The sequence below is a fragment of the Ailuropoda melanoleuca genome, chromosome 13 (assembly GCF_002007445.2).
Source record: "Ailuropoda melanoleuca isolate Jingjing chromosome 13, ASM200744v2, whole genome shotgun sequence".
Classification (NCBI taxonomy): Eukaryota; Metazoa; Chordata; class Mammalia; order Carnivora; family Ursidae; genus Ailuropoda; species Ailuropoda melanoleuca.
The window spans coordinates 58,420,565-58,441,222 of record NC_048230.1 but is presented as its reverse complement, the minus strand read 5'-3'; the positions used below and the strand labels follow the sequence as shown (position 1 = coordinate 58,441,222).

General features: G+C 48.1%; 1 long non-coding RNA gene across 1 annotated transcript; it reads left to right on the top strand.

The window, feature by feature from the left end:
• Positions 1–11,188: 11,188 nt before the first annotated feature.
• Positions 11,189–13,944, top strand: LOC109490798. Its single transcript, XR_004619793.1, has 3 exons — positions 11,189–11,649; positions 12,722–12,819; positions 13,279–13,944. It is a non-coding gene; the product is annotated as an uncharacterized LOC109490798 (long non-coding RNA).
• Positions 13,945–20,658: the final 6,714 nt, after the last annotated feature.

Below are 20,658 nucleotides of genomic sequence, written 5' to 3'. Positions count from 1 at the left end.
GTACAAAGATTTTCACTGCAGAATTATTGGTCTTTGCCAGAGTGGAAACAACCAAAGTTTCCGTCTCTAGGGAATGACATCGCCACGCACGGAATGGTATGCAGAGATAAAGGAAGAAGAGCAAGTCCTCTTTGTCCTGCTATGGAATGATCTCCAGGATATATCATTAAGAGAAAAAATAAAAAATGCAGAAAAGGTTTATACAGAATGCCACCTTTTGTATAAAGGACCTAAGTACTTACATTTACTGAAAGAAATAAAGGAAGTATTCACAAGACTAACAAACGTGTTTACCAGGGTGTAGGGAAGAGGGAGGAAGTGGGTGGACAGGGATGGGTGGAGATCAGTTTTTTCAGTGGATTGTTCTTTATATCACTTCGCATTTTTTTTGAAGATTTTATATTCAAGTAATCTCTACGTCCAACCTGGGGTTTGAACCCACAACCCCTGAGATCAAGAGTCACATGCTCTATTGAGTGAGACAGCCAGGCACCCCTCACTTTGCTTTTTGAACCTTATGAATAGTTTTTATTAAAAAATTAAATAGAGGGCACCTGGGTGGCTCAGTCTGTTAAGTGACTGCCTTCTTCTTCTTTTTTTTTAAAAAAGATTTTATTAGTTTATTTGACGGAGAGAGACAGCGAGAGAGGGAACACAAACATGGGGAGTGTGAGAGGGAGAAGCAGGCTCCCCGCCGAGCAGGGAGCCCAACGTGGGGCTTGATCGCAGGACCCTGGGATCATGACCTGAGCCAAAGGCAGACGCTTCATGGCTGAGCCACCCAGGCACCCCCCACCCCTTTTTAAAGATTTTATTTATTTGACAGAGAGAGAGAGAGAGCTCAAGTAGGCAGAGCCGTAGACAGAGGGAGAGGGAGAAGCAGGCTCCCCGCTGAGCAGAAAGCCCGATGCAGGGCTCATGACCTGACCTGAAGGCAGATGCCTAACTGACTGAGCCACCCAGGTGCCCTAAGCTACTGTCTTCTGCTCAGGTCATCATCCTGGGGCCCTGGTTTGGAGCCCTGTGTCAGGCTCTCTGCTCAGCAAGGAGTCCACTTTTCCCTCTTCTTCTGCCCCTTCCCTTGGCTTGTGCGCTCTCTTTCTCTCAAATAAATAAATAAAATCTTTAAAAAAATTAAATAGAGAAAATTTAAAGCCAAACTATATGGATCATTTATTATGTGCTGGGTTCCATGGTGGGGGCTTTTTAGGTATCATTTCATCTAAACCTCAGGCCAAGAAGCAGGAGTAAAAATCCCATTTATGGGGGGAGAGACTGATGCTCAGGGAAGTTAAGTTACACAGGTTAAGTGGTGACTCTGATTTGAGCATGGGTCTGTCTGACTTGAGATCTTTGCTCCCAGCCCTCGGCGGACCATGGGGGTTAATGTGTAACAGCCTCCCTTTTGCATAGTTTATTTTCATCTTCCTGTGTCCCCACCTGGTCCCTGCCCAAGTGAACACCTAACCCTGTGTAATTGTCACTGTAGGGAAGTTTCAATTTTCTCCTTTATAGGCAATAATTCCAACCTTAGCCGAGACAGCAGAGGAGAGGGGTGGACTCTGTCTCAAACTTGCCACTTGGGCAGGAAAGAGAGCTGCCCTGATGGGGGCTCATTAAGACGAGGTGCCTCCAAGGTAGGCGGGAAATGTGACTAATCTTGCTTCAACATCAATATGAATTGAACTGATATTTTTTAAACTTAAAAAAAAGATTATTTATTTATTTATTTATTTACTTTTAAAAGATTTTATTTATTTATTTGACAGAGAGAGAGACAGCCAGCGAGAGAGGGAACACAAGGATGGGGAGTGGAAGAGGGAGAAGCCGACTCCCCCCTGAGCAGGGAGCCTGATGTGGGGCTTGATCCCGGGACTCCGGGATCACGCCCTGAGCCAAAGGCAGACGCTTAACGACTGAGCCACCCAGGCGCCCCTATTTATTTACTTTAGAGAGAGAGTGAGAGAGCAGAGAGACAAGTAGGGAGAGGGAGAGAGAGATTCCCAAGCAGAGTCCACACCAAGTGTGGAGCCCGACGCAAAGCTCAACCCCATGACCCCACGACCCCGAGACCACGACCACAGCTGAAACCAAGAGCCAGATGCCCGACCAACTGAGCCACCCAGGCGCCCCAAGAAATCTATTTTTGTTTTTAAGATTTTATTTATTTATTTGACAGAGACAGAGACAGCCAGAGAGAGAGGGAACACAAGCAGGGAGAGTGGGAGAGGAAGAAGCAGGCTCATATCGGAGGAGCCTGATGTGGGGCTCGATCCCATAACGCTGGGATCATGCTCTGAGCTGAAGGCAGACGCTTAACTGCTGTGCTACCCAGGCACCCCTTGACTTGAAATTTTTAAAAAATGTGACCCAGTTCTTCGTTTCCTCTTTAGAAATTGTAACAGGTGTGCATTGGTTTCCAGTGGATGAGGGGGGGAAATACCCATCACAAACCTGGTGGCTTAAAATGACAGAAATTTATGCCTTCAGACTTCTGGAGGCTAGAAGTCCACAATCAAGGTGTCCACAGGTGTGGCTCCTTTTGGAGGCTCTGAAGCAGCATTTACCCCAAGCCTGTCTCTTAGCTTCTGGTGGTGGTCGGCAAAGGATTGTCACCAAGGATGGTTTTCCTTGGCTTTGTGACCGCATGGCTCTGATCCCCTGCCTCTGTCTTCACGCTCCTTCTCTGTGTCTGTGTCTGTCCTCTAGTAAGGATACCTGCAATTGAACTTGGGCCTGCTCTAATCCAGTATGACCTCATCTTAATAATACGCTACCCAAAACTATGTGTACGTTGGGCACATTGAATGTTTTAGCTGAAGGAATTTGAGAAACGCAGATGCAGGAAGGACCTTCTGGAGCAGGTCAAACATAGACCCTCCAGGGAAAGGTGCCCTCCCGGTGCTGGGAGGAATGGAGCCCTCTTATCGCCCAAGACCAAGGGAAGCCAGGAGAATTTGAACGAACAGGCCATGCTGAGTTTCCTAGTTTGGTACTCTTAGCTCACATCCCTTTTTGTCCTATCACATTTTCCCACAGCTCTCCCCTCTTCATCAAATTCAGTATAAAAATACTCAAGTTTAATGGTTTTGTTGGGTCTTCATTTCCTTGTAAAAAAATTACTGTGTCCTGTAAAAATTACATTAAATAAATCGATATGTTTTCCTCTTGTTTGTCTTTTGTTTTGTGGGGGCTCCAGCTGAAAACTTAAAGGGGTAGAAGGAATAGATATTGTTTTTCCCCTACATTAACTCGATTATATCAGCAAAGGCCCTATTTCCAAATAAGGTTCTGGGTGGATATTAACTTTGGGGGACACTATTCAACCCAGTCCGAGTGTGACAGTATTTTTCTTTAAGATTTTATTTGTTTAATTTTTATTTTATTTTATTTTATTTATTATTATTATTTTTAAAGATTTTATTTATTTATTTGACAGAGGGAGAGACAGCCAGAGAGAGAGGGAACACAAGCAGGAGGAGTGGGAGAGGAAGAAGCAGGCTCCCAGCGGGGGAGCCTGATGTGGGGCTCGATCCCAGAACACTGGGATCATGACCGGAGCTGAAGGCAGTTGCCTAATGACTGCGCCACCCAGGCGCCCCAGCATTTATTTTAATTTTTAAAAAAGATTTTATTTATTTATTAGACAGAGAGACCACACAAGCAGGGGGAGCAGCAGGCAGAGGGAGAGGGAGAAGCAGGATCCCCGTGGAGCATGGAGCCTGTCTCAGGACTCGATCCCAGAACCCTGGGATCATGACCGGAGCTGAAGGCAGATGCTCAACTGACTGATCCACCCAGGAGTCCCAAGATTTTATTTTCACGTAATCTCTCCACCAAACACAGGGCTCGAACTCATGACCCCAGAGATCAAGAGTCTCATGCTTTACCAGCTGAGCCAGCTGGGCACCCTGAGTGTGACAGCATTAATTCTAATTCTGTTGTCCTAAAACTCTAGCTTCTGCTCCATGGTCTGTTTGCATGTGTGTGTGGAAAGGCAGAGCTGAGAGGTTATTGTTACTGAACTCTAGAAAGTACAATTCATTCCCGGACAGCAGAAATAGTTGTCTGCCTGGTATATAAGAGGGTGCGCAGTAAGATTACACTGTGATGGGGGGGCGCCTGGGTGGCTCAGTGAAGCGCAGCTGACTCTTGATTTTGGCTCAAGTCATGATCTCCGGTTACTGGAATTGAGCCCCTACTCCGGCTCCACGCTCAGCAGACAGTCTGCTTGAAGATTCTCTCTCTCCCTTTGCCCCTCTCCCGGCTCTTGTACACTCTTTCTCCTCTCTAAAATTAAAAATAAATAAATAAATAAATATTTAAAAAAAAAGAAGATTATGTTGTGATGACCGTTGATTCTAAAATCTGAGCAAACAGCATCCACGATACAATTACGTCAAGCCGGCAGCATCCTGATTTTCCTCCAGGAAAACTCCCCTTTCTCCCTCTCAACCCATGAAGTTTGGAGGAGCCAACCCCACTCTCTGGCTTGACAAGTGGGCATGGGACCAGGCATCCCTGCTCCATCAGAACATTCTGCCATCCTGACCACAGTGATTGGTTTAGGAGACGAGCCTGTGACCCCAGCAAGCCCATCAGAACCTTTGAGATTCAGTCCTGGGCTTCTGCCGGAGCCCTTAGCAGTGAGCTCCCTTTGCATGCGTTACCAGACTGAATAGAAAGCTGGAGCTCCCAGGGCCCCCCGGGGAGTGATAGGCTCCCTGGTATGAAGTCACAGCAAAGGAAACCAGGGCCAAGGGATGGACGAAACAGATTCCCAATGATTTTGTCTGAGCTCCTAGATCCAGCAGTACTTGAACTCAGTCCTTAATCTGGACGACCAAGGATAAACCAAAGAACACTCTTGGAACGCAGCTTGAGTTGAGTTTCTGTTATTTGAAGCTCAAAGAGTCCTGACTAACTGAACATCCCTTCAGGTTCCTTGGATTTCCAGTCAGTGGCTTGAAGGTGAATGAGAAGAGAGGGTCCGTTAGTGAAGTAAGGCAAAGGAAGGGGGCCCTTTCCGGTTATCTGATTCTATGGGGTCTGCGCCTTGCTTTGTCTTTGAGCTATTTTGCAACTCTATAATTTGGACAACGCTGGTGCAGATGATTCTTGCCCATAGAGATGCAAATGAATTTTGTCAGGTGGAGACCCAGTTGCGGGGCCTTCTATGGAAGAGATGGTTCCCAGCCCTGCGTGTTGCCCTGGGGACATTGACCTGTGTTGTGTTTATTAGCAATTCCATTTCAGCATTCCTGAGTGCCTAAATGTACTAGTCCGTGGATTATCCTTTGATTCAGTATCTTACTCGCTCCTTTATTTATTTACTTACTTACTTATAAAAAGATTTTATTTGAGAGAGAGAGAACACAAGGACGGGGAGGGAGATGGGGAGGGGAAGAGGAACAAGCAGAGGCACAGGGACAAGCAGACTCGGCGCCGAGTGTGAAGCCCAACTCCAGGCTCAATCTCATGACCCTGATCAGGGTCATGACCTGAGCCGAAATCAAGAGTCTAATGCCTGGGGCACCTGGGTGGCACAGCGGTAAAGCGTCTGCCTTCGGCTCAGGGCGTGATCCCGGCGTTCTGGGATCGAGCCCCACATCAGGCTCCTCTGCTGAGAGCCTGCTTCTTCCTCTCCCACTCCCCCTGCTTGTGTTCCCTCTCTCGATGGCTGTCTCTCTGTCGAATAAATAAATAAAATCTTAAATAAAAAAAAAGAGTCTAATGCTTAACCGACTGAGCCCCCCCGTGGGTGCTATTCTAGATAAGGTCGTGGAGAAGGCTTCTCTGAGAAGGTGGCATTTAAGCAAGGATGTTTGTTCTCGGTTTTCTCATCTATAAAACAGCTTCTAGGCTCTCCAGGACTTATTTCCAATGAGTTTATTGATTATTCTTTCTTTCTTTTTTTTTTTTTTTTTAAAGATTTTATTTATTTGACAGACATAAAGACAGCCAGCGAGAGAGGGAACACAAGCAGGGCGAGTGGGAGAGGAAGAAGCAGGCTCATAGCAGAGGAGCCTGACGTGGGGCTCGATCCCACAACGCCGGGATCACGCCCTGAGCCGAAGGCAGACGCTTAACCGCTGTGCCACCCAGGCGCCCCTATTGATTCTTCTTTCAATTGAAAGAATAGCTCTGCACTGATCCCATCGACAGTTTCTTTTTACAGCCATTTTTGTGTTACCAATAACAATAATTCAGAAGCCAGCTGACAAGGACCAAGCTTTGTTCGTTTGGCCCGCCCACCATCCATTGCGCCCTCCCGTGGTAATGACACCCCAGTGTTCTGTTGGGGAGTCAGCCCTTCTCCACTCTTCGTCCGTGTGGTTTGGGAAGACTCTTCCTATCCCCAGGATCCAGGAGTGGGCATGGGACACAAGCCTGATCAATGAAAGCATCGTCCCTCGGGCTGAAGTGATTGGCTTGGAGTGATTCGGGCCGAGCCAATGAGAGCCCTTCTCAGAAGTTTTCTCGGAACTTTTGTCAAAGGGATTTCGTCTTTCCATCGGGGTTACGAGGCTGGTGGGAAGGAACCGGAAACAGCACGTGGAGAAAGCTACAGGAGGGTGAAACCGGCATGGAGAAGAAGACCTGAGAGGAGAAGAGAGTGGATGCTGACAACCGTGAGCTCCTGGTTGCGACTCCGCGTCACATCTCCCCAGCTTTTTGTTCAAGCTTGTTGGGGTTAGGCTTATATTACTTACGAATGAGACTCCTGACTGTTAGAAACCTCAAGTCATTATGGCAAAATGCTAACTGCTTCTAAGATATGATCAGTTTACCTAGATTACCTCCGTAATTATTTTGTTATTGCTTAGTGATTGATAGCCTGGAGCCAATCTTTGCAATCAGAGAGAACTGAGTTCGAATTAAATCTCCGCTACTTACTATATGGGTGAGCTCGGGGAAGAGTGGTCAAGCTGACGGAACTGTTCCCTTAGTATCTCCAGACGCAATGTCTGGAGTCACAAGCAGGATAAAATATTGCCATGCGTGTCGTCTAGTGGGGGACTTAACTCTTTCTTTTTTTTAAGTTACTTTTATTTTTTTTTAATATAGTTTTTTTTTTTAAGATTTTTTAATTTCTTTATTCAACAGAGATAGAGACAGCCAGCGAGAGAGGGAACACAAGCAGGGGGAGTGGGAGAGAGAAGCAGGCTCATAGAGGAAGAGCCTGATGTGGGGCTCGATCCCAGAACGCCGGGATCACGCCCTGAGCCGAAGGCAGACGCTTAACCGCTGTGCCACCCAGGCGCCCCTATTTTTTTTTTTTAAAGATTTTTCATTTATTCATTTGAAAGAGAGAACAAGCAGAGGGAGAGGGAGAAGCAGACTGCCCACTGAGCTGGGAGCCCAACACAGGGCTCGATCCCAGGACCCGGAGATCATGACCTCAGCCAAAGGCAGATGCCCAACCATTTGAGCCACCCAGATGCCCTGGGAGTTAACTTTTTCTGAATCTCAATTTCCTCAGCTGTCAAATGGGTATAAACATAGTATCTGCTTTTCCATATTGCTGTATGAAATATTCCTATCTTGTTATTATTACTTTTTCCTGTAGATGTGGTCAGGAATGCTCGCAGACTTAGACTCCCTTTCTGTAAGCTGGAGCTGGCTTCATTTATTTATACACCGTATTTACTGATCACCCTCTATATGCCTGTCAACCCGGAGTAAAGGAGACATGTGTTCAAATCCCAGCTCTGCCCCTGCTCTGTCTTGGCCGAGTGGCTCAAGCCTCTGAGGCTTAATTTCAGGGAAGAGAGATGATAAAACCTACGTCAAAGTGTAAACAAAAGGAGAGAAAAACAAGTGAAAGGGAAATTAAAAACATAAGGAACAGGTTAAAGAGGAGAAGGGCAAACAAATGACAAGCGTGTCGCAGGTATTTCATGGCTGTTTGTCCCCCCGCCCCGTCCCCTCTCGGGAACACACACCAGAGCCATGCTTTGTGTTTGCGATGTTCTTCCTCCGTGACTTGGCTGAGTTGAACTCATGCTGCTTCCTTTCTCCTTAAATATCCTTTCCTCTGGACAGGATGTTCCCAAAGGAGGGCAGAAGGCAGAACATCTCTGCTAACTTGAGTTGCTATTTCCAGCCTAAATTTGCTCCTGGACAGGTCCGCCACGGACAGAGCACCCTCTTCAGGTTGGACATTCCTTGCACGAGGCCCCAGGGTTTTGTGGGACCTAAAAGCTTCGTTTCACTACCGTCTGAGCCGTAAACCCTGGTGTCCATCTGGGGGAGGGGGCCTCCTCCAGGGTAAAGGGCTCTAAACTGCAGAAGGTCGGGCGTGGTGAATGTGTTTTCTGCATTCCTTTTTTGCTGCACATAGGAGAAAAAACACCACAATAACAAAAACCACACACGCACTTCTCAGCACTGTCCCTCCAGGGGACTGAGACTCCTGGGTATTGATCCACTGACTCCTGTATCCCATCAGTTGAGGATGAGCCCTGGTGGCATCAAATCCCTGGCACTTTTCTAGGCTGTTCTGCAGCTGGTGCTGGGAGACCCCGGTATGTGAGGGAGAGGGTGAGGAACATTCTAGTGCTGTCTGCCATGGTGGTAGCTGACCTTGGAGGTGGGTCAGGGGGAGTTGGGATGGGGCGCCGGGAGCATCAGCCACAAAGAGAATGCATACATTGGCCTGCGGAACTGGGGAGCCAGGGGAACGTCTGGTTTCGGGCAGTGCTGAGTCAAGGAGCTCAGATCACACCAACAGGACCCGGCTTCTCATCAGCCTTTAGTTCTTCTGACACAGTGTTGGCTTTATTCCCCACAGCGGCTCCTGGCAGATCCAGGCATCACCCTCCCTATCCCGGAACCCCAGCAGAGCAGAATGTTTCTTTCCTAACACCCGAGCTGACTCTCACGGCCTGACTCAAGTGACAGGCCCGGCCCTCCGCTGTGTCCAGGAGCCACGGCGCTCGGAGGAGCCAGACCTGAGTCGTGTGCAGCGGTGTGCTGATAAATGTCTACCAGCTGGCTTTTCGGGAAGGTAAAAGCTTTGATTCGTGGTGTTTGCTGGTTTCTGCCTTGGCAATACTCCCACCATAGCCAATTCCAGTGACCGACGTGATGTCACCTGGCATCCCGAACTCCTGTCTTGTCACCAGCTCCAGCGCGCCACTGGCTCTCGCGCCTCCCCTGAGCCCAGGCACTCGAGCCATACCCTGTGCCTTTCCCACAGATGACAGTGGGAAAGCAGTGGTTCCTTAAAGGAACATCAGGGCATTGTTAGAAGGGTGAGAATGAAGAGATGCTCGAGAGGCAAAAACAGCAGGTGTGCACCGAACATTCTAGGTTGCTCCACATTTGCAGCCTCAGTGCTGAGTAAGAAATGACCCCAATACCCTGCAATCATCAGCGACGAGGGACACCCGGCTGGCTCAGTCGGTGGAGCCGTTCACGGAGTTAAAAATCCAAAACGCGGGGCGCCTGGGTGGCACAGCGGTTAAGCGTCTGCCTTTGGCTCAGGGTGTGATCCCGGCGTTATGGGATCGAGTCCCGCATCAGGCTCCTCCACTATGAGCCTGCTTCTTTCTCTCCCACTCCCCCTGCTTGTGTTCCCTCTCTCGCTGGCTGTCTCTATCTCTGTCAAATAAATAATATCTCTGTCAAATAAATAAATAAAATCTTTAAAAAAAAAAAAATCCAAAACGCTTCCTGTGGCCTGCAAGGCCCTGCATGGCCTGGCCCTCAGCCACTCTTCTCCTGCCCATGCTTCGCTTGGGCTCCGTGCCTTCTTTCACTTCCTCAAAGTTGCACCAAGCCCTCTCCAGTCTTACTCTGGGTGAGTCAGAAACTTTCAGTTACGAAAGACAGAAAACCAATTCACACGGGCCTGGATCTAAAGGAGCACATTGGCTTGTGCACCTGAAAAGTTCCAGAATGGGATAAGGAGTGGATGGCTCTAGTCTCCACTGGTTGTCTCTGGTCTCTGCTGTTTTTTTTTTTTCCTCCTTTTTTAAAAGACTTTTATTTATTTATTTGACAGAGAGAGAGAGAAGCAGAGGGAGAGGGAGAAGCAGACTCCCCACTGAGCAGGGAGCCNCCTCCCCACTGAGCAGGGAGCCCAATGTGGGACTCGATCCCAGGACCCGGGGATCATGACCTGAGCTGAAGGCAGACACTTAACCGACTGAGTCACTTCCTCCCAACAGCTCTAGAAAAGGCCCTGTGGGGGCGCCTGGGTGGCACAGCGGTTAAGGGTCTGCCTTCGGCTCAGGGCGTGATCCCGGCGTTGAGGGATCGGGCCCCACATCAGGCTCCTCTGCTATGAGCCTGCTTCTTCCTCTCCCACTCCCCCTGCTTGTGTTCCTTCTCTCGCTGGCTGCCTCTATCTCTGTCAAAATAAATAAATAAAATCTTTAAAAAAAAAAAAAAAAAGAAAAAAGAAAAAAAAAGAAAAGGCCCTGTGGATGACACTCTTTGAATCAGCTGAGGTCAGGTGACCATCCCCAAACCAATCACTGTGCCCAGTCCTGCAAGATGCACTGATTAGGCAATCCTGGGTCCCGTGCTTCATCTTCCTCCCCCCGTTCCCCGAATACAGGAGGCAGGATCCGCCCCACATGAAACTCAAATAGGGCAGTCAGGGAGTTCCCCCAGTGGAAACCAAGGCACTGTTACCATAGAAGGAAAATGGCTGCTGGTGAGTCACACAACAGTGGTCCACAGCAAGCCCTTCGTACCTACAGTTCCCTCTGCCTGTGACGCCCTTCCCCCACTTTTCACCCTTGACAACAAGGCTGTTCTTCAGTTTTGGTAGAAGAGACAAAAGATTGAAAATGGGGGCGCCTGGGTGGCACAGCGGTTAAGCGTCTGCCTTTGGCTCAGGGCGTGATCTCGGCGATCTGGGATCGAGCCCCACATCAGGCTACTCTGCTATGAGCCTGCTTCTTCCTCTCCCACTCCCCCTGCTTGCGTTCCCTCTCTCGCTGGCTGTCTCTATCTCTGTCGAAAATAAAATAAAATCTTTAAAAAAAAAAAAAAGATTGAAAATGGCACACATGTCTATGAACATAAGAGACTGGCAAGAATAGTGGTTTTCAAAATGTGTTTTTAAGATCAGATGCAGCACCTGGGAATTTGTTGGAAATGCAAATTCTCAGGCCCCACCCTTGATCTATTGGGTGGGCCCCCCATCTGTGTTTTCACAAGGCCTCCAGGTGATGCTGCTGAACGTGGAAGCTTGAGGAGCTCCGGGTGGGGCTGCAGAAACCCTATTCCTGGAGGCTGAGACTTTGAAAAACAAGTTGTCATTCATTACAAAAGCAGCAATTGTTTTTCTGGTGTCCAACTTTATCATTCCGATTGTTTTGTGCCATGGCTCCTGCGGCTTCCGTGGCACAACAGGTGGGTTCTCTTAGCATCTGCTCAACACTCTTCTCTCTTGCCTAGAGGCCGGAGCTACAGATGGGCTCGTCCAGCCCCTTTCCCTTTGGAGCTACGTGAGAGGAAGCCTGGGGAGGGGATACTGGACAAGATCTGATTCCCCTTCCTAAACATAAATCGGGACAAATGCAATGAGCAAGGCCTTTTTTCCTTCCCCATTGTTCTCATCTGGAGCATGGATGTGAAGCCTGTGGGTGCATAGCCGCCGTGTAACCAGGAGATGAAAACCTGTGCGCTAAGGTGGGTGCAGCAGGGAAGTAGAAGGAACCAGAAACATTGCTGGATGCCAGCCTTGGGCCGCCCCCTCCTGACTTCTTGTCTTGGGAGAAAAATAACTCTCTTTTGTTTAGGCCACTGTATGTTGGGCTGCCTATTACTTGCCACCAAATGCATTCCTTTTTTTTTTTTTTTAATTCAGATTTTATGTATTTAGGGGCGCCTGGGTAGCGCAGTCATTAAACGTCTGCCTTCGGCTCAGCACGTGATCCTGGCGTTCTGGGATCGAGTCCTGCGTCGGGCTCCTCTGCTGGGAGCCTGCTTCTTCCTCTCCCACTCCCCCTGCTGTGTTCCCTCTCTCGCTGGCTGTCTCTCTGTCACATAAATAAATAAAATCTTTAAAAAAAATATTTTATGTATCCCAGGACCCTGGGATCATGACCCGAGCCAAAGGCAGTCGCTCAACCAACTGAGGCACCCAGGCACCCCCCACCAAATGCATTCCTAATACATGTACACAGTGAGGTCTATAGACTTTTCAGATCCTCTTTGAGATCTTAAGAATAAAAAAGATAACTATATTGACTCCAAAATATAAAAAGAAAAACAAAATAAAAATTAATATGACTATAAGACATGATATTATAGTAGCATTATTAATTGCAAAAATGCAAAGTGATGTATGTGTGGCAATTGCTGAAAAACCTCGGGCCACAGCAAATTCAATGAATAATAATCTAATAACTTAAATTACAAAACTACTGTCAAAATTTTCTATGACAAAAAATGACATTGGGGCACCTGGGTAGCACAGCGGTTAAGCGTCTGCCTTTGGCTCAGGGCATGATCCCGGCGTTATGGGATTGAGCCCCACATCGGGCTCCTCCGCTATGAGCCTGCTTCTTCCTCTCCCACTCCCCCTGCTTGTGTTCCCTCTCTCGCTGGCTATCTCTCTCTCTGTCAAATAAATAAATAAAATCTTTAAAAAAAAATGACATTAATGCAGGATATGGGTACATTAGAAAATCTCTCATAAGACACGAGGTGGGACTTTTTTCATTGTCAAACATTAATGTGCTTTTTGGGATCGTTGCAGGGCATCGCCAGAGTCTGAAAACATCTATAATACTTTAAACCAACGAAATACCCAAGCTCCTAAGATGAGAAAAGTGCCAAAATGAGCTTTAGGAGCAGGTGAATGGAGCGATTACTTTTTTGTTTGAAACGTTGACCCTCCTGGGTAGTTACTGTGAATTGTCCCATAGCGGTTCACTGCATCCTCCAGGTTATCATGCTTCTGTTATTTTGCATTGCCTGTCACTCATAGCCAAAATCAATCATGACTGATAGATAGCTTTGTTTGATTTTTAAATTACATGCATGTGAACAAAATATTTTATCCATAGTGGAAGTGGTTACACACCTGGATACAATTGCCCCCACTCGTAGAATTGTACACTTAAAATGGGGTAAATTATATGGTGTGTAAATTACATCTCGAAGAAAGCAGGGTAGAAAAAGAAAAAAAAGAACATTTAAAAAATGTAAAGAAAAAATATCTATGTGTATTAGGATTCTCCAAAGAAACAGAATCAATAGATGTGTGTGTGTATTACTATATTATAGCATATGTATATAATCTCTTTTTGTAAGGAATTGGTTCACACAATATGGGATGTTGGCAAACCCGAAATCTGCAGAGCCAATGACCTTGTTCAAGTCCAAATACCAGCAGGCTGTGGCAGACCAGGAGAAGGTGATGTCCTAGCTCAAAGTCATTCAGGAGCAAGCCAATCTTCTATCTTATCCAGACCGTCAACTGATTGGATGCGGCCCACCACATTGTGGAGACAATCTGCTTGACTCAATCTGATTCAAATGTTAATCGTCTCTAAAAATATGCTCACAGAAACAAACAGAATAATACAGATATCCGGGTACCCCATGGCCCAGTCAAGTTGATACACAAAATTAACTGTCACACCATGTGTGTATTACATTAATACAAAAGGGAAACCAAAAAGGAAGCTCTTTGCATGATATGCCTGTAAGCTTACTTTTCTTTTGTCACTGAAAAAGTTATCCATGTGTATGGAAAACAATCAAACTGTAACAAAATGTTGTGTAATTAAAAATAAAAGTCCTAGGGGCACCCGACTGGCTCAGTCAGTGGAGCGTGCAACTCTTAATCTCAGGGTTGTGAGTTTGAGCCCCACCTTGGGTGTAGATATGAAAAATAAAATCTTAAAAATAAATAAATAAATGAAAATAACAATAAATAAATAAAGTCCTAGACCCTCTGACCAGAGTCATTCACCATTCCTGATTTCTTGTGTGTCCTTTTGAAATATATTATGCTTGTACAAGCATAACTCTGTGTGTGTGTGTGTGTGTGTGTGTGTATTTTGGGGATATTAAACCAATGTGTAAAAATAATTGGTCCTAGAACAAGACACTCCATAGCCCAACACCCAGAGCCCAGCCTGGAGGACATAGATAATAGAGTTCCTTGCAAAGTGTAGAAAGCCTTCTCCTTCCTTCTCTGATAACAGGGTCATGCATGAGGCTCAGAGCCCTTGTGGGAAAGGGAGGCATGATTTAGAACAGCAGGCTTCGAACCAGGGTGCAGGTGCCCCTAGGGAACCCCAAGAGCATTTAAGGGAATCAGTTTGTAGCTCCCCTGCTTCCTTTTATACCTTTCTTGCCAGATTTTCTTTCCCACTGCCCTCTGCCCAGTAGCCCCCTGTCCTTTTACAAAGGAGAGTCATACTTCTCTCCTTTCTTTTGTTTTTTTAAAAGATTTTGTTTTTAGGGGTGTCTGGCGGGCTCAGTCAGTGGAGCATGGGACTCTTGATCTCGGGGTCGTGAGTTTGAGCCCCACACTGGAAGTAGAGATTACTTAAATAAATTTAAAAAGTATATATTTGAAGATTTTATTGGCAAAAAGGGGCAAATAAAATTTCCATTCTATTGTTCATGGCTTTTTAAAATAGATGATGGTGGGGTGCCTGGGTGGCGCAGTTGTTGGGCATCTGCCTTCGGCTCAGGGTGTGATCCCAGCGTTCTGGGATCGAGCCCCACGTCAGGCTCCTCGGCTGGGAGACTGCTTCTTCCTCTCCCACTCCCCCCCTGCTTGTGTTCCCTCTCTCGCTGCCTGTCTCTCTCTCTGTCAAATAAATGAATGGAATCTTTAAAATAAATAAATAAATAAATAAATAAATAAATAAATAAATAAATAAAAATAGATGATGGTGGAGAATGAGCTATTATGGTATTGATATTCTGCAGGGAAAATTTCAGAGTGAAGAAACTTTTAAGATGTCAATATTTATGATGTGCAAACATTACATCTTTTCAGCTACTTCGAAAATGTGATATAAGAAAAACTGCTTGAATATCTATATGGTATTTTGAAAATGACTTGAGGGGCGTCTGGGTGGCTCAGTTGGTTAAGCGTCTGCCTTCGGCTCAGGTCATGATCCCAAGGGCGTGGGATTGAGCCCCCCATTGGGCTCCCTGCTCAGTGGGGAGCCTGCTTCTCCCTTTCTCTCTCCCTCTGCCTCTCCCCCTGGCTCGTGCTAACGCATGTGCTCACTCTCTTTCAAATAAATGAATAAAATCTTTAAAAAAAAAAAAGGAAAGAAAAGATAAAAAAATGCCTTGAGAAAGTAAGTGACCAAAAAGCTTGAAGACAGTTAAGAAGGGAAGAGGGAGCCTGGTGGCTCAGTGTTCTGGCTTAGTGGATTGTGTTGGGGGAAGAGAAAATCAGAAGGCCGAAGGCCCGGAGGGGAAAGAGTGTGCAATGGAGGGGAACGCTAGGGAGGAGGGCCCCGGCCCACACCTGATTCTGACTAAGGGTGGGAGGGGGGCTGCAAGCTGGCCTTGCTGATGAACGACAGCACAGAGGCATGGACAGGCAGAGAGAGAGCAGGCCCAGCGAGCACTCCCAGGACATTCCTGCACGCTACCTGCCACGGGGTAGATGATGGCTGGGCTTGAGGGGACCGTGCAGTGAGGCGGATGGGCAAGCCTCAGCTGGGCCTGGGTGGAGGTTGTAGCAGAAACTTACGGAAGTCTCCAGAGCTGGGCCAAGGTGGAACCCAGGCCCCAGCATACACTTGGGCAGCGGCAGATGCCAGGAGAAAGCCTCGAGATGGGACCCAACCAGATCCCCCTTGGAGGATACCCACCTGTCCCAAGCTAGAGACCGGCTTGCGTGCAGGGTCAACACAGTTCGCAGACTGTGCACTGCACAAAAGCACTAGGCTGAAGAGGACTAAAATTCAGCTTTTGCTCTGGTCCAGAGGGAACTTTTTTCTAATTTGCCTTTCAGAGGGGAACTTTTACAAATTTACATAAAGCCTCCCTACCCCCATAGGCTGGGGCAGATGGCCTACAAAAATGTGTATAGACACAACATTCCTTAGTTTTCTTTCATAGCAGGAGCTTGCTATGGGCTGCAGTCTATGAAGCAAGGTTTAGCCTGTAGACAGGTACGGTTTGGTTCATGCAGTATTTTGATGCATAGAAAAAGATCACATAAAATCCAGATTTCCTGTTTCCCTTAAAAAAGAAGACCCAGGAATGATAGCTCTTCCTTCCCACATGGCAACCAAAGGCTGCTGCCAGTGCATGGAGTACATGGTCTCCATTTTTCCCCAGTCCCACCGTTCCCTATTGTCCCCAGCTGGCTGGGTTCACTCATTTGCTTTACCTTCTTGACCCCTATACGAAGCATGCGTTCTGTAATCACTACTCTACCGTGCTGTGCCTTGCTTTTCTCATTCAATCATCTCTCTCAGAGACGGTTCGAGACGCAGAATTTGCCTCATCTTTTAAATGGCTATGGTGACCCTTTGTACGTCCCTTTGCATCTCTTACTTAGAGCATTCCCCATTAATGAACATTTAGGTGGTATCCAACTTTTTGCTCCCACGAACAGTGCTGTAGTGAATATAGTGAATATCCTTGCTCGGGCTTCAGACGCAGACAGCACGCCAGGACGGGCTCGTAACGGCTCCAGAGAGCTGGCTGTTCAAAATTCAGGAAGCTTTTTTTTTTTTAAGGACTTTATTTTATTTTTTTCCAAAGATTTATTTATTTATTTGAGAGAGAGAGAGAGCCAGAGCGCATGTGCACCCACAGGTGGGGGGAGGGGCAGAGGGAGAAGGAGAGAAGCAGACTCCCTGCTGAGTGCACGGTGGGGGGGGGCCTCGGGGCTCAATCCCAAGACCCCGAGACCATGACCTGAGCCAAACCCAAGAGTCGGTCGCTCAGTGGACCGAGTCACGCAGGCGCCCGTAAAGGTTTTATTTTTAAGTCATCTCTAGACTCAACATGGGGCTCGAACTTCCAACCCTGAGACCCAGAGTGGCAAGATCCACCGGCTGAGCCAGCCAGGCGCCCTCAAAATTCAGGAATCTTAAGAGCCAGTTGCTAGAATGTGGGGTGCTTGAAAGCAGCTATGGTGGAAGTAGTTCCACCATGGGAGCGGGCAGTTGCTACAAATCAGGACGTTTTCCCTCTCCTGGAAAGCCCTTCACCAGCACGTCACTGCCAGGGGGGAGGCTGAAGCGTTCCAAAGGTCAGGAGTCAGAGGGAAAGGTCAGGAGTCAGAGGGAACGGCCAGTTCGCACCAAGAAGTCAGAACAGGCTTTGGCCAGAGAGAGGAGCTTGTAGGTCAGGGAAGAAATGAGATCCGGAGAGCTGATCGACTTTTTCCCAAATTCTGGACCCTCTGAAGTAAAACCAGGGCTCTATGATGGTGGGGATTCTTTTCTTTTCTTTTTTTAAGATTTTATTTATTTATTTGACAGAGAGTGGGAGAGAGCAGGAGAGCACAAGCAGGGGGAGTAGCAGAGGGAGAGGGAGAAGCAGGCTCTCTGCTGAGCGGGGAGCCCGACGTGGGACTCGATTCCAGGACCCCGGGATCAGGACCTGAGCCGAAGGTGGACGCTTCACCGACTGAGCCCCCCAGGTGCCCCCAGTGTGGGGATTCTTAATCATATGAGGTGCTCGCCAATCTTGGTTTAAGTACCCAAACGTGCTGGTCACTAGGACAAGTGCTATTGCCTAGAGCCGAGGTCAGAGACTATTACACAAGCGCCAAGATTCCTCCCCTGTTTGCGGTAGTGATCAAATCGGAAAATGAATGCAAATATTTGGGAAAGCATGAAATAGCCTCCCCAAATATTAGGTGAGTGTTAGAAAATGCCTGCGTGATGATTTCAGCTAATCACCACCCTCGCAAGGAAAAAGCAGATCCGGCTTGGTCCCGGGCTGGGGGGTGCGGTTAACAACATCCAATGCTTCATCCCAGCGCGGCCTTATCAGCCCTCATTTCATGCCCCCAGGAAAGGAAAGATACAGGATTAGGAAAAACAAAATGTCCCCACCATTATCGATGACCAAATTTGCGGAAGTTAAAGAGGCGGTTTGTCGTTATAGGGTCTGAACTCGGTTATTTTCAAAACAGGGCTAATCAACCACATTTGGGGGTAATGCACACTGGACAGGAAAATCTAGAAAGCAGAATGTTTCTGATTCACGATGTTTTTTTTTCTCATGAGCTCTCAGTGACTTTCCATCCAGGTCCGGCACCCTCCCTCCTTGGTCCTGCAGACATCCAGACAAGACAAAAAATCTGCCCCCCATTTCTTTCCAGATTCCTTCCTCAACCCCTCGTCCCCAGCCCTGCACTGGTCAATGCTAGCAGCTCTTTCTTGATGTGTGACTTGTCCCCACGCTGTAGGGATGGACAGCAGGCCTGTGCTGGGGGAGAAAGCAGGTGTCAATTTGGGCAGCCCAGAAATCAGGGCCGGAAAAGCAGACTACTGCTCTCTGTCACCGCTGGGAGAGAGGGTGCTCCAGGTACCCATAAGCTGAGGTCCCCAAGTCTGAGTTCAAGGGGGCTTAAAGTGTCCCCCCACATTATGAGATGGAGGCAGGGGAAACATGTGCGGTTACTCTGTGTCACGGTCGGGCCTTTGCTTCCTTCCTGTCAGCCACAGGGGAGCACGCGGCTGGGAGGCCAGAGGCAGGAAGGGAGGGACACCCCAACTCCCTTACCCTGCAGAAATCAGGTTAAAATGCGTAACTAGAGGGGACCGTGCTGCTGAGGGGGGGAGGGATTTCAGGCAGCCCCATCCCCTCCTGTCCTCGTCCCTCCTCCCTCTCCACCGTGGAATCTCCCACCACTCACACTAAATCCTCCTCATAGAGACCGGAAATAGGAATTCTCGGTGCTTAGCACAGTCCGGGCCCAGGCCCTCTGTTGAGACTTCTTTCTACCTCACTGCCTCTAGGCCTGAGGCCTGAACATTGATGGTCAACCCCACGATGTGGTGACCCTGTGTTGGTATTATTTTTTTCTTTTTCATAATTTGAGAACCTCAAAAAATGGAAGTGGTTTGAGCTTCTCCCACCCTCCGAGAGGCCCTGTCTGGTTTTTAGCTGGGAAGATCTGGTCTACTTCCCATTCGACAGCCTTGCTCCATCCCCAGGTGTCAGCCCCTCTGTGAGGCGGAGGTGGGACCTTTGGAAAGATGGTGTCTTGGGTTGGGTTCCTCCAGAGGCCAGCCAGAGACAAAGACTCTGGTGCGATAGTTAATTTGGGAGGCTGTCCCAGGAGGTCACCAGCAGTGAGGCGGGAAAGGGAAGAAAGTCACCCCGTAAGTTCGTGAAGAGGCAACCTCCCTGAGGAAGTGGGGTGCAAACCCTCTGGAGGCATCTGGGAAGGTCCAAGACACCTAGAACCCATCTCAGACTTATCCCATCTGAGGGCTGAGCCCCGTCCTTCTTGCCGAGGGCTGCTCGTGGGGCAGCTCCCCAGCACTCCTGCCTGCCCTGAGTGAGGTCCAAAGAATGTTCCCAAGTGGGGAATCACAGGAACGTGCAGTAGAAACCCCCAAATCTTGGTGGCTCATGCGCCAGTCCATCTGTGGTTTTTAGGGGGGCTCTGGAAAATGTAGTCACTCATGGACCTCAAGTCATGAAGCAGCCGCCATCTTGAGTACTGCTGATGACCCAGCTGGAGAAAAAGAATTCTGTCTGGAGAGTCCCAAATCTGCAATGAAATTCTCCAGCTAGAAGGGAGGCATATCTTCCGCTCACAACTCATTGGCCAGAATTACTCACACGGCCCCACTCAGCCGCAGGGGGAAAGGAAGTGCCCTCCCGCTCACGCCTGGATGGCAGAGAGCTGGGTGCACTGAGTGCCACCACCTCCTACAGCCTTGACAGGATAATGCGCAAACCCGCAAGCGTTTCGTGCGTTAAGACTTCCTGAGACCCAGCTCCTCGCGAAATCCAGTCTTAAAATAATCAGATGAATTGGCTCTATTGGGCCTGCATTCCTGCCTCAAAACTCTTGGTTGAGCTGAGAAGTGACCATCTCTTACAGATGGAGTCATGCTTTGCCCCCAGTCCCCATGGGGCCCATTTCACTCCTTTATGTGTATTATGTCCGTGTCTATCTTCCCTCTAGAGGAGTCATGGACCGTGTTTGCCTTATACCCCTGAAATTTCCCAAAACTTTCTACCACTCCCCTGCTCACTTCCATTCCTACACCCACACTGTTTCCTGGCTGCTCCTCCAGGAACCCCGGCTTGCACGCACTCCAGGGCCTTTGCACTGTGTTCCTCTCTGCGTGCTGAAAACACTCTCCCTCCAGAGCGCCTGTGGTTCCCATGCTTTCTGACTTGGTGCCGATGTGCATCCCTGGAATTCAAGTGTTAAAGATGGTGGAGCCACAGGGGTGCTTGGCCGGCTCAGTCAGTGCAGCATGTGACTTTTGATCTTGGGATCTGAGTTCGAGCCCCACATTGGGTGTAGAGATTACTTAAAAATTTTAAAAATTGTTTTAAAAAAGATGGTGGAGGGTGCCTGGGTGGCTCAGTCAGTTAAGCGTCTGCTTTTGGCTCAGGTCATGATCCCAGGATTCTGGGATCTAGTCCCATTTTGAGTTCCCTCCTCAGTGGGGAGCCCGCTTCTCCCTCTCCTGCCTGCTCATGCTCTCTCTCACTATCTCGGTA